At 40.0% G+C, this 14,264-nt stretch overlaps 1 protein-coding gene across 1 annotated transcript in view; it reads left to right on the top strand.

The window, feature by feature from the left end:
- MGAM (maltase-glucoamylase) overlaps positions 1–14,264 on the top strand; it is a 147,397-nt gene that overhangs the window by 99,054 nt on the left and 34,079 nt on the right. The window lies entirely within an intron of this gene.

The following is a 14,264-nucleotide window of genomic DNA, read 5'->3' as shown; positions in this document are numbered from 1 at the left end:
GTTTCTTTCCATGAGCCTGTTCAATCTTTAGCTGAAGGGTTAACCTCAGGAGTGACCTCATTACTGAGCTGAAAGGGTGTCCCAGGGCCATACTCTCAGGGTTTCTCCAGTCTCTGTCAGGCCAGCAAGTCTGGTCTTTCTTTTTGAGTTAGAATTTTTTCCTAATTTTTTCTCCAGCTCTGTCTGGGACCCTCTATTGTGATCCCTGTCAGAGCAGTCTGTGGTGGTAGCTGGGTACCATCTAGTTCTACAAGATGCAGTCTGGTGGAGGCCATGGTAGATGTGGTCCATTAGTCCTTCGGACTAATCTTTCCCTTGTGTCTTTAGTTTTCTTTATTCTTCCTTGCTCCCAAATGGGTAAGACCAGTGGAGTATCCTAGATGGTCACTTACAGGCTTTTAAGACCCTAGATGCTAGTCACCAAAGTAAAATGTAGAACATTTTCTTTATAAAATCTGTTATGCCAATTGAGCTGGATGTTCCCTGAGACCATGGTCCCCACAGCCCTCAACCCAGCAATTTGGTCCCTCAGGGAGTTTGGATGTGTCTATGGAGCTACCATGGCCTTGTCTGGTACAGGTTGTGCTGGCTTCCCCAGTATTGTGTACTGTCTTACTGTTTACCAAAGTTACTGCTTGTCTATTGTCTATTAAGTGTTTTTCCATCCCCACCCCTCCCCTCCCTCGTAACCATCAAATATTGTTACTTTTTACATGTAAACCTTTTCATGGGTTTTTATAGTAGTGGTCTCACACATTATTTGTCCTTTTGTGATTGATTTATTTCACTCAGCATAATGTCTTCCAAATGCATCCATGTCATGAGATGGTTCACAGATTCATCGTTGTTCTTTAGCATTGTGTAATACTCCACTGTGTGCATGTATCACAGTTTGTTCATCCATTCATCTATTGATGGGCATCTAGGTTGTTTCCATCTTTTTCTATTGTGAACAATGCTGCAATGAACATGGGTGTACATATATCTATTCATGTGATGACTCTCATTTCTCCAGGATATATTCCTAGGAGTGGGATTGCTGGATCATATGATATTTCTATTTCTAGCTTTCTAAGGGAGTGCTATATCATTTCCCAAAATGGTTGTATTATTTTGCATTCCCATGAGCAGGGCATTAGAGTTCCAATCTCCCCGCAGCCTCTCCAACATTCGTTATTTTCTGTTTTATTGATTCGTGCAATTAATTCCGGGGTAAGATGGTATCTCATTGTGATCTCATTGTGGTTTTGATTTGCATTTCTCTGATGGCTAGAGATTGTGAGCATTTCCTCATGTGTCTGTTGGCCGCTTGAATGTCTTCTTTGGTGAAGTGTCAGTTCATTTCCTTTGCCCATTTTTTAATTGGATTATTTGTCTTTTAGTTGTAGAGGCTTTGGATTTTCTTGTAGATTTTAGTGATTAGACCTTTGTCTGATTTGTAATAGGCAATTTTTTTCCCCAGTCTATAGGTTCTCTTTTTACTCTTTTGATGAGCATAAGTGTTTAATTTTTGAAGATCCCAGTTATCTAGGTTATCCTCTGGAGCTTGTGTGTTGTTAGTTGTAATTTGTATCCTGTTAATGCTGTGTATTAGGGCTTCTACCATTGATCACATTTTTTTCTTCTATAAGCTTCATAGTTTTTGGCTTTAAATTTAGGTATTTGATCCATTTTGAGTTAGTTTTTGTGCATGGTATTAGTATGGGTCCTGTTTCATTTTTTTGCAGATGGACATCCAGTTTTGCCAGCACCATTTGTTAAAAAGACTGTCTTTTCCCCATTTAATGGACTTAGGGCCCTTGTTGAAGATCAGGTGACCTTAGGTGGATGAATTTACATCTGGGTTCTCAATTCTGTTCCATTGGTCAATGTATCTGTCGTTGTACCGGTACCAGGCTGTTTCGACTACCTTAGCTGTGTAGGAGATTCTGAGGTCAGGTAGTGTGAGTCCTACTTTATTCTTCTTCAACAGTGCTTTACTTATCTGAGTCCTCTTCTCTTTCCATATAAAGTTAATGATAAGTTTTTCTATGTCTTTAAAGAATGTTATTGGTATTTGGATCAGTATTGTATTTATCGTATTTGTAAATCTCTTTGGGTAGAATTGTCGTTTTCACAATGTTGAGTCTACCTATCCATGAGCATGATACGTTTTCCCATTTATGTAAATCTCTTTTGGTTTCTTGCAGTGGTGTTTTGTAGTTTTGTTTGTATAGGTCTTTTACATCCCTGGTTAGATTTATTCCAAGTATTTTATTTTTTTTTAGGGCTATTATAAACGGCATTGTTTTCTAGATTTCCTTTTCATTGTTCTCTTTATTGGTGTATAGGAATCCAACTGATTTTTGTATGTTTATCTTATATCCTCCTATTCTGCTGAATTTTCTATTAGTTCCAGTACTTTTCTCATGGAGTCTTTTGGATTTTCTAAGTATTGTATCCATCATCCACAAATAGGGACAATTTAACTTCTTCATTACCAATTTGGATGCCCTGCGTTTCTTGCATTATTGTTCTAGGTAAGACTTCCAATATAACATTAAATAGGAGTGGTGATAAAGGGCACCCTTGTCTCTTCCTGTTCTCAAGTGGAATGTTTTCAGCCTCTTTCCATTGAGAATGATGTTGGCCGTTGGTTTTGCATAGGTGCCCTTTCTTATTTTGAGAAATTTCCCTTCTATACCTATTTTATTGAGAGTTTTTATCAGGAATGAGTGTTGGACTTTGTCAAATGCCTTAGATTGAGATGATCATGTGATTCTTTTCTTTCCTTTTATTTATGTGGTGGACTACGTTGATTGATTTGCTAATGTTGAACCATTCTTGCATACTGGTATGAATCCTACTTGGTCATGGTGTCTTATTTTTTTGATATGATGCTGAATTCTATTGGCTAGAATTTGGTTCAGAATTTTTGCATCTATATTCATGAGAGATATTGGTCTGTAATTTTCTTTTTTTGAGGTATCTTTGTCTGGGTTTGGTATCAGGGTTATGCTGGCTTCATAGAACAGATTTGGAAGTATCACTGCATCCTTTTCTATGTTCTTAAATAGTTTGAGTAGTACTGGTGTAAGGTCTTCTCTGAATGTTTGGTAGAATTCTCCAGTGAAGCCATCTGGGGCTGGGCTTTTTCTTTTTTTGCTGGGTGTTTTTTTAAATTTTCCAATCTCTTGTCTTGTTATGGGTCTGTTCAGATTTCCAGCGTCATTTTGTGTTAGTTCAGGTAGGTAGTGTGTCTCTAGAAATTTGTCCATTTCTTCTTGGTTTTCAAATTTATTGGAGTACAGTTTTTCATAATACTCTGTTCTGATCCTTTTTATTTCAGTTGGGCCTGTTGTAATGTCTCGCATTTTGTTCTTGTTTGGAATATTTGCTTTCTTTCCCGTTTTTCTTTTGTCAGTTTGGCCAGTGGTTTGTCGATTTTGTTGATCCTTTCAAAGAGCCAGCTTTGTGTTTTGTTGATTCTTTCTGTTGTTTTTCTATTCTTTATTTCATATATTTCCACTCTGATCTTTATTATTTCTTCTGGTGGCTGTGGGCTTCTTTTGCTCTTCTCTTTCTATTTGTTCAAGTTGTTTAATGTTTTGATTTTGTCCCTTTCTTCTTTTTTGATGTGTGCCTCTATTGCTATAAATTGACCTCCGAAGACTGCCTTTGCTGCGTCCCAAAGGTTTTGGTGTGATGTGTTTTCATTTTTGTTTGATTCTAGGGACTTTTTGACTCCATCTTTGTTTTCTTCTATTACCCAGTGGTTTTTAAGCAGGGTGTTATTCAGTTTCTATGTAATCGATTTTTTTTAATCTTCCTGTTGTTAATTTCTACTTTGATGGCATTGTGGTCAAAGAAGATACTTTGTATTGTCTCAACATTTTGAATTTTGTTAAGAGCTGCTCTGTGGCCTAAAATGTGGTCTATTCTGGAGAACGTTCCACGTGCATTGGAAAAGAATGTGTACGTTGCATCTGTTGGGTGGACTGTTCTATATATGACTCTGAGGTCAAGTTGGCTGATTGTGCTCTTTAGCTCTTTTATATCTTTGTTGAATTACTTTCTAGATGTTCTGTCCTTTACCGAGAGTCGTGTGTTGAAGTCTCCTACTATTATTGTGGAACTGTTAATTTCTGTTTTCAGTGCTGTCAGAGTTTGTTTTATGTATTTTGGAGCCCTGTATTGGGTGTGTAGATGTTTATTATAGTTAAGTCTTCATGATGGATTATCCCTTTAATCATTATATAGGGCCCTTCTTTGTCTTTTATGGTGGATTTTGTTTTCAGGTTCATCTTATCTGAGATTAGTATTGCCACTCCTGCTCTTTTTTGTTAGTTGTTTGCTAGATATGTTTTTTTCCATCATTTGATTTTTAATAAATTTACTTTTTGTTTCTAAAGTGTGTCTCTTGTAAACAGCATCTTGATGGATCCTATTTTCTTATTCATTCTGTCACTATCTGTCTCTTTATGGGGGCATTTAGGCAATTTACATTCAGTGTAATTATTGTTAGGTGTGAGTTTATTGCTGTCTTTTGTAGTGATTTTTTTTTTTTTTTTTTTTGTGGTGTTAACATTTTGTTTTTTCCTTTTACTCTCCTGAGCTGAGTTCCTTTTTTTTGTGGATTTCTTTTTTTTTTTTTTTAGGTTTTGTTTTTATTGAATCTTTATATTTTTCTTCTTTATTTTGATGAGTAGGTTTGTTAAATTTCTTTGTGGTTACCTTGAAATTTACCCTTATCTTCCTAGGTGTGAACCAGTCTATTATTACTTGGTATTATCTTGCCTTCCTCTCCAATAGAAATTTCTATACCTATACCATCTATTCTCTCTTTTATCCTTCTAACATTGTTGTCATTTAAAGATTAACCTCTCTGGTTCCCTGTTGCAATTATTTTGGTTTTGGATAGTCCTTAAGTGTTCATTTCCTAGGTTGGTACAATTTTGTGTCCTAGATTCAGGCTGTAATCTGATGTTGTTTGTTCTCAGACCAAAGGACTTCCTTTAATAATTCTTGTAACTTTGGTTTGGTTTTTACATATCCCCTTAATTTCTGTTCATCTGGAAATATCCTAATTTCAGCATTATATTTGGATGAAAGTTTTGCAGATATTTTATTCTTGGTTGGCAATTTTTTTCTTTAAAGGTTTTATGTATGTCATCCCATTGCCTTCTTGCCTACATGGTTTCTGCTGAATAATCAGAGCTTACTCTTTTTGTTTCTTCCCTGTATGTGACTTTTTGTTTTTCTCTCAGAATTTTTTCTTTTTCTTTGGTTTTAGCAAGTGTTATTATGATATGCCTTGGTGTTTTTCTTTTGGTGTCTATCCTATATGGGGTTCGTTGTGCTTCTTGGATGGTCAGCTTTTCATAATTCATGACATTAGGGAAGTTTTCTGTCAGCAATTCTTCAATGATCCTCTCTGTGTTTTCCATTTTCTCTTCCTGTTCTGGAACTGCCATCACTCAAAAATTTTTGCTTTACAGCCTTTCAGGAAGAAGCAAAGATGGCACACAGGGGCAGGTGTTCCAGAGAAAGGATGGGGAGGTGGTAGGAGGCACAGAAGAAACCAAAAGAGATGGAAAGAACCAGCACCTGCTCAGGGGCCTGGCCATTGTGGGCAGGGTGAATCCAAGCAGCCTGAGGCCAAAGCATTTGCCTCCCAGCCAAGAGACTGCAGTTGGCAGGAAGCCAAGAAGGCTGAAGCGGGGGAATGGGGGAGCTAGGAAAGCATATATCACTTGTTATTGGGTGGTCCGTCTTCTGCTGGAAACTTTGTGAAGCTGCTTTCCCATACTTCTTGTCTACAGATCTCCAGCATGGATGGGGCAGATCAAAGTGGCACAGATATTGCACTTCCAGGCCAACCGAGTCACCGCAGCTAGCCAGGAAGCTCAAAGTTTGAGCAGTGGAGAGATAATGGGGGATGGGAAAGTGTGTACTGCTGGTTACTGGTTGCTCTGTCTTCTGCTGGGAGTTCTGCGAAGCTGCTTTCCCATGCTCCCTGTCTGCCGATTCCCAACTGGAGTCCAAGATGGCAGGTCCATGCTGCATTAGCTGATTGGGCTCTCTGCATGTATCTGTCCTCGCTCTCCATCTTCTGTGAGTTTCCTATTCCGTTCAGTGCTTGGCAGAGTTCTCTATCGCTTCATTTGGTACTCCAGGTTCCAGGAATGATGTTTGTATGTGTTTTACTTAGTTTTTCGATCTTTGCTGTGGTAGGATGGCATGGTGCTTCTGTCTATGTTGCCAGGTTGGACAGAAGTCTCTGTCAGCAATTCTTTAACGATCCTCTCCGTGTTTTCCATTTTCTTTCCCTGTTCTGGAACTGTGATCACTTGCAAATTTTTGCTTTTGATTGTATACCACATAATTCTCAGGGTTTCTTCATTTTTCTTCTTCCTTTTTTGTGATTTTTCCTCAAACAGAGTTGTATCTGAGTGTTTGTCTTCAATTTCACTGATTCTGTCTTCCGTCCTTTCAAACATGCTCCTCAGCCCTTCTATGACACTGTCCATTTCTGAAATCTTGTTGTTTGTCTTTTGGATTTCTAATCGTTGCTTTTATATTATTTCTAGTTATGAATTTATTTTGACATTTTGTTCCTGTATGAGTTCTCTGAAATGTTCCATTTTTTTCTGTATTTTCCATGAATTTGTCTATTTTTTCCTCATTTTCGTCTGCTTTTTGCTCCAACTCGTGGATTGCTCTGAGTATCAGAGATTTGAATTCCCTGTCAGGTAGTTCTAGGGCCTTTTCTTCTACTGGAAAGTCATCTGGTGTTTTATTTTGAATGCCTACTGAAACCATCCTGTCCTGTTTTTTAATATGTTTTGATATTGTCTGCTGTCTTCAGGACATTCAGTAGTTATTTTCTTCATTCCTTGATTGTAGATTTGTTTGTTTTGTCCTCTTTTTTTGTTTTATTTGGTTATGTCCGAGCAGCTGGGCTGCACGTTCTTTGTTGTTTTCTCATCTGTAGTCATGATACTTCTCACCTCCTTGTCCAATGCGTAGGACTAGTCATTCAGCTATGGTGCAGCAGAGCAGGTCTAGCTGAGGGGGAAGGGCTGGGATGGGTTGTTTGTGGCACATACTAGGGCCGACAGGGCAGGCCAGGAATCAGTAGCTGGCAGGTTCCAGTAGGCCGTGCCTGTGCTGCTTAGAGGTGTGATGTTCAGTGCAAAGTGCAGGTAGGCAGGGAAAAGGGGGGAGGTTTTGATGTGTGGAGCTAATAGCGGTATGGGAAAGAGGAGAGAGTGGAGAGAGAAACAGGAGCCAAAAACAAACAAGCAAAAAAAGAAAGAAAGAAAAAGAGAGTGCTAAGGGAGCTTGCCACTGGAGTGGAGAGATGAGAAACTGAGAAATAGAGAAAAGCAAAATAAATAAAAGGAAGAAGAAAAAGAGAAAAAGAAAGGAAAAAAACAGCCTGATAAAAATTTGGAAAAGAAAAAAAGAAAAGCCCCCAGGTGTCCTGGAGTCCCACCAGTGAGTCAGAACCAACTCGAAGGCACTAAACAACAACACTATAATGGCATATTGATCACATTTGACATCTTGTGCTGACAATGCACATTGGTGATGCATAGATTATTAACTTAGAAATAAAGAATGATATGGTTATGTGGATGGCAATATATAAGCCATTTGGAACGAAACACATGTGACAATAAGCTCAGTATATGTTTGTTAATAACTTACTTAATTTAAGACCAAAAGAGCTCTTTTATCCCTCGAATTTGGGTAAAGGGAAGACACAAATTATACCCAAGAGACTATTAGAAAGAGGACAAGGAACGCAAACTAACATATAAGGAAATGTTAGTGTTTATTATGTCAAGATCTACCCTGAAGTACAATACGTCAGTGATAGGATAATATCCACACACCTACAGGGAAGAACAGTTAATACGGCTATTATTCAAACTTAGCCACCAAACACTAAGACCAAAGATAAAGAAATTGAAGAATTTTACCAACTTCTGCAGTCTGAAATTGATTGAACATGCAATCAGGATGCACTGATAATTACTGGTGATTGGAATGTGGAAGTCGTAGACAAAGAAGAAGGATTGGTAGTTAGAAAATATGGCCTTGGTGATAGAAATGATGCTGGAGATGGCATGATTGAATTTTGCAAGACCAATGACTTCTTAACGGCAAATACTTTTTTCACCAACATAAACAGTGACTATACATATGGACCTTGCCAGATATGATACACAGGAATCAAACTGACTATATTTGTGGAAAGAGATGATTGAAAAGCCCAATATCATCAGTAGAACAAGGCCAGGGGCTGACTGAGGGACAGATCATATGCAAATACAATTGAAGCTAAAGAAAATTAGAACAAGTCCACGAGAGCCAAAGTACAACCTTAAGTATATCCCACCTGAATTTAGAGAACATCTCAGGAATAGATTTGACACATTAAACACTAATGACCAAAGACCAGAGGAGCTGTGGAATGACATCAAGGGCATCATACATAAAGAAAGTAAGAGGTCATTTAAAAGACAGGAGAGAAAGAGAAGACCTAAATGGATGTCAGAAGAGACTCTGAAGCTTGCCCTTGAATGTTGAGTAGCTAAAGCAAAAGGAAAAAATGATGAAGTAAAACAGATGAATAGAAGATTTCAAAGGGCACCTCGAGAAGACAAAGTATTACGATGACATGTGCAAAGACCTGGAGATAGAAAACGAAAAGGGAAGAACACGCTCAGCATTTCTCAAGCTGAAATAACTGAGGAAAAAACTCAAGCCTTAAGTTGGAATACTGAAGGATTCTAGGAGGAAAATATTAAACAAAGCAGGAAGCATTAAAAGAAGATGGAAGTAATACACAGAGTCACTATACCAAAAAGAATTGGTTGACATTCAACCATTTCAGGAGGTAACATATGATCAGGAGCTGAAGATACTGAAGGAAAAAGTCCAAACTGCACCGAAGTCATTGTTGAAAAACAAGGCTCTGGGAATTGATGGAATACCAATTGAGAAGTTTCAACAAACAGAGGCAGCCCTGGAAGTGCTCACTTGTCTCTGCCAAGAAATTTGGAAGACAGCTACCTGGCCAACTGAATGGAAGAGATCTATATTTATGCCTATTCCCAAGAAAGGTGATCCAACTGAATTTGGAAATTATTGAACAATATCATTAGTATCACATGCAAGCGAAATTTTGCTTAAGATCGTTCAAAATCGGCTGCAACAGTATATAGACAGGGAACTGCCAGAAATTCAGGTCAGATCTAGAAGAGGACGTGGGACCAGGGATATCACTGCTGATGTTAGATGAATCGTGGCTGAAAGCAGAGAATACCAGAAAGATGTTTACTTGTGTTTTACTGACTATGCTGAGGCATTCGACTGTGTGGATCATAACAAATTATGGATAACATTGTGAAGAATGAGAATCCTGGAACACTTAATTGCGCTTACGAGGAATCTGTACATGGATCAAGAGGCAGCCGTTCAAACAGAACAAGGGGAATCTGCACGGTTTAAAGTCAGGAAAGGTATGTGTTAGGGTTGTATCCTTTCACCATACGTATTCAGTCTGTATGCTGAGCACATAATCTGAGAAACAGGACTATACGAAGAGGAATGGGGCATCAGGATTGGAGAAAGACTCGTTAACAACCTGTATTATGCGGATAACACACCCTTGCTTGCTGAAAGTGAAGACGACTTGAAGCACTTACTGATGAAGATCAAAGATCATAGCCTTCAGTATGGATTACACCTCAACATAAAGAAAATAAAAATCCTCGAAACTGGACCAATAAGCAAGATCATGATAAATGGGGAAAAGATTGAGGTTGTCAAGGATTTCATTTTACTTGGATCCACAATCAACAGCCATGGAAGCAGCAGTCCAGAAATCAAAAGACACATTGCATTGGGCAAATTGGCTGCAAAAGACCTCTTTAAAGTGTTGAAAAGCAAAGACGTCACCTTGGTGACTAAGGTGTGCCTGAACCAAGCCATGGTATTTCAATCTCCTCACAGGCATGCTAAAGCTGGACAATGAATAAGGAAGATCTAAGAAGAATCGATACCTTTGAATTGTGTCGTTGGTGAAGAATATTGAATGTACTATGGACTGCCAAAAGAATGAACAAATCTATCTTGGAAGAAGTACAATCAGAATGCTCCTCAGAAGCAAGGATGGCTAGACTGTCTCACATACATTGGACATGTCACGAAGAGGGATCAGCCCTGGAGAAGGACATCATGCTTGGTAAAGTAGAGGGTCAGCGAAAAAGAGGAAGACCCTCAACAAGATGGACTGACACAGTGGCTGCAACAGTGGGCTCAGGGATAGCAACAATTGTGAGGATGGTGAGGATCGGGCAATGTTTCGTTCTTTTGTGCATGGGATCACTACAAGTCGGAAGAGATGCGATGGCACCTAACAACAACAACATTGTAAAATCTATTTTATTATGTCTATTTTAATTGTAAGACAGACTAGGAAGAAGGACCTGGTGGTTTACTTCTGAAAAAACACAGCCAGGAAAAACCTTACGAATAGCAGTGGAAACTTGTCCGATACAGTGCTGGAAGATGACACCCTCGGGTTGGATGGCACTCAAAAGATGACTGGGGAAGGGCTGCCTCCTCAAAGTAGAGTCAACCTTAATGACGTGGGTGGAGTCAAGCTTTTGGGACCTTCATTTGCTCACCTGGCACGACTCAAAATGAGAAGAAACAGTTGCAAACGAGATGGGTTGACACGGTGGCTGCAACAATGGGCTCAAGCATAACAAGGATCATGAGGATGGCGCAGGACTGGGCAGTGTGTTTCCTTCTGTCGTACAGGGGGTTGCTATGAGTCGGAACTGACTCCACAGCGCCTAACAACAACAACAACATTGTAAAATCTGTAAGAAAACTTGAGAATGTAATGTTTAAGGCTTACTGAGTGATTGAGTAAACTTCTAGGGGGAGGCAGGGCTAGAGCTGGGCCTTGAAAGATGGTGTATCAGGTAGGACTGTATTTAGCTGCAAGTGATCAAAGCCCAGAAAAGTGGTGGTTTGAACCCAGGCTTCAAACTGATTCATTCTGGTTTGATCATCTGCTGAGAATTTACATTTCCACCCAGATATACTGAGTCAGAACCTACACTTTAACAAGATCCCTAGATGATTCTTATGTACGATAAACTTTGAGAACTGCTGCTATACTAGTGGTTCTAAGAACTGGTCTATAACCAGCAGTATTAACATCCCCTGGGAACTTGTTAGAAATGCAAGTTCTCTACAGCCGTTTTGTAAAATGATATGGTGTTTCCTTAAAAATCTAGAAATAGAAATGCCATTCTATCCAGCAATCCCACTCCTAGGAACACATCCTAGAAAAATAAAAGCCATCACAAAATAGATACATGCACATCAGTGTTCACTGCAGCAATAGCAAAAAGATGGAAACAACCTAAGTGCTCATCAATAGATGAAGGGATAAACTAAGTATGGTACATACACACGATGGAATACTATGCAATGATAAGGAACACTGAGGGATCTGTGAAGCATCTCACAACATGGAAGAATCTGTAGGGCATTATGCTGAGTGAAATAAGTCAATCACAAAAGGACAAATAGTGTATGAGACCACTATTATAAAAACCCAAGAAAAGTTTACACACAGAAAGGAACAATCTTTGATAGTTACGAGGGACGGGATAGGTGGAGAGGGAAAAACACTAGCTAGACAATAGATAGTTGATAACTTTGGTGAAGGGTACGACAGTACACAGTACTGGGGAAGTCAGCACAACTCGACCAATGCAAGGTCATGGAAGCTTCATAGACACATCCAAACTCGCTGAGGGACCAAATTACTGGGCTGAGCGCTGCGGACTATGGCCTTGTGGGACATCTAGCTCAATTGGCATAACACGGTTTATAAAGAAAATGTTCTGCATCCTACCTTGGTGAGTATTGTCTTGGGTCTTAAAAACTTTTGAGTGGCTGTCTGGTATACTCCACTGGTCTCACCTCCTTTGGAGCAAGGGGAATGAAGAAAACCAAAGACACAGGGAAAGATTAATCCTTTGGACTGATGAACCACAACTACCATAGCCTTCACCAGGCTGAGCCCAGCACAGTAGATGGTACCCAGCTACCACCACAGATTGCTCTGACAGGGATCACAATAGAGGGTCCCAGACAGAGTTGGAGAAAAATATAGAACAAAATTCTAACTCACAAAAAAAGGCCAGACTTTTTGGTCTGACAGAGACTGGAGAAACTCTGAGAGTATGGCCCCTGGACACCCTTTCAGCTCAGTACTGAGGTCACTCCTGAGGCTCACCCTTCAGTCAAAGATTGGACAGGCCCATAAAACAAAATGAGACTAAAGGGACACACATGTCCAAGGGGAAGGACTAGAAGGCAGGAGGGGACAGGAAGGCTGGGAATGGGGAACCCAAGGTCGAGAAGGGAGGAGTGTTGACATGTCGTGGGTTGACGACCAATGTTGCAAAGCAATATGTGTATTAACTGTTTAAGGAGACAGTAATTTGCTCTGTAAACCATCTAAAGTACGACAACAACAACAACAAAAATAAATTAAAAAGCTTAAAAAAATGAAGCACACACACACAAAAAAAAGATGCAAATTCTCAGCATGGATTCAAACCACAACAAACTGGTTTGAAGCCCTGATTGAACAGTCTGGGTTTTTTATGTAGGCAATAAGAAGTGTAGAAGGTGGTCAGTGGTTGGCATTGCTCAGTGGCTTAGTCTCTTGGGGTTGGGGTCTTTTCTTCTCTTGTGACTGGAAGTGGTTGCTTAGCTCCAGTCACTGTGGTCCTGTTCTAGCAGAAAAAAAAAAACAAAAAAAAAACAGGAAGCAGGAGGAGGAGGTAAAGGTGAGGCGCAGGCCCTTAAATCCAGAAGAAACAGCAGGCCCCAGGGAACTTGTACTTGCTAATAACCACAGCTGTGTTACATGGGTTGACAATGTAGTTCTTTACTGGGAAATTTGGCATCCTAAACTAAAATAGTGGGTAAGAAGAGTATGAAAAACCCTGGTGGTGCAGTGGTTAAGCAAGCTTGGCTGCTGATCAAAAGGTCAGCAGTTGGAGCCCACTAGCTGCTCCAAGGTAGAAAGATGTGGCAGTCTCCTTCCATAAAGATTACAGCTTTGGAAACCCTATGGGGCAGTTCTACTCTGTCCTCTAGAGTGCTATGAGTTGGAATCAACTTCATGGTAACGGGTTTTAAGAAGGGTTCATAGGGCTGGCAATAAGCAGTGTACTCCACAAGTGGGCACTGTTGGCCTAAATGATACATTTCAGGTTGAGACATCAGAACAAGCCAACCCAAGGACTGATAACTGCCTTCTATTAGCCTGTGAATCCGGTATGAGCAGAGTAGGTAGCATTCGCTTTTGGAAGGAGGTCAGTTTGGACAGATAACATTATGGCTGGATTTTGGAGGGTCTTAGGTGCCAGAGGAGTCCCTGGGCAATGCAAACAGCGTGCTTGGCTGTTAACTGAAAGTTTGGAGGTTCAGTCTGCTCAGAGGCACCGTGGAAGAAAGCCCTCAAGATCTACTTCCGAAAAATCAGCCAATGAAACCCTACGGAGCACAGTTCTACTCTGACACTCATGGGGTTGTCATGAGTTGGAGGCGACTCAACAACAAATAGCTTTTACTGGTAGGTGCCAGAATGAGAAGGTCATACATGATCTAATTCTCATATTGATGCCTCTTTTTTTTTTTGTTCTGTAGATGAAAGTTTACAGCTCAAGTTAATTTCTCATTAAAAATTTCATACACATATTGTTTGTGATATTAGTTGCAACCCCCACAATGTGACAGCATGCTCTCTTTCTACCCCACGTTCCCTGTGTCCATTCAACCAGTTCCTGTCCCTTCCTGCCTTCTCATCCTGCCTCCAGACAGGAGCTGCCCATTTGGTCTTGTGTATCTGATTGAACTAAGAAGCACATTTCTCACCTGCATTATTTTTTGTTTTATGGTCCTGTCTAACCTTTGTTTGAAGAATGAGCTTCGAGAATGGTTTCAGCTCTGGGTTAACAGTGCATCTGGGGGCCATAGTTTCTGGGGTTCCTCCAGCCTGTGTCAGACCATGAAGTCTGGTCTTTTTACTTGAATTTTTCACGTGCTCTGTCCAGGACTCTCCGTTGTGTTTGTTCCCTGTCAGGGTGATCATTGGTGGTAGTCGGGCACTATCTAGTTCTTCTGGCCTCAAGTTCATATCGATTCTTGAACCAAGCCTATGCCATGGCGTAAGC

Source organism: Loxodonta africana, chromosome 8 (assembly GCF_030014295.1).
Source record: "Loxodonta africana isolate mLoxAfr1 chromosome 8, mLoxAfr1.hap2, whole genome shotgun sequence".
NCBI lineage: Eukaryota > Metazoa > Chordata > Mammalia > Proboscidea > Elephantidae > Loxodonta > Loxodonta africana.
The sequence above is the reverse complement of the archived record's forward strand: the minus strand, read 5'-3'. Positions and strand labels throughout refer to the sequence as shown.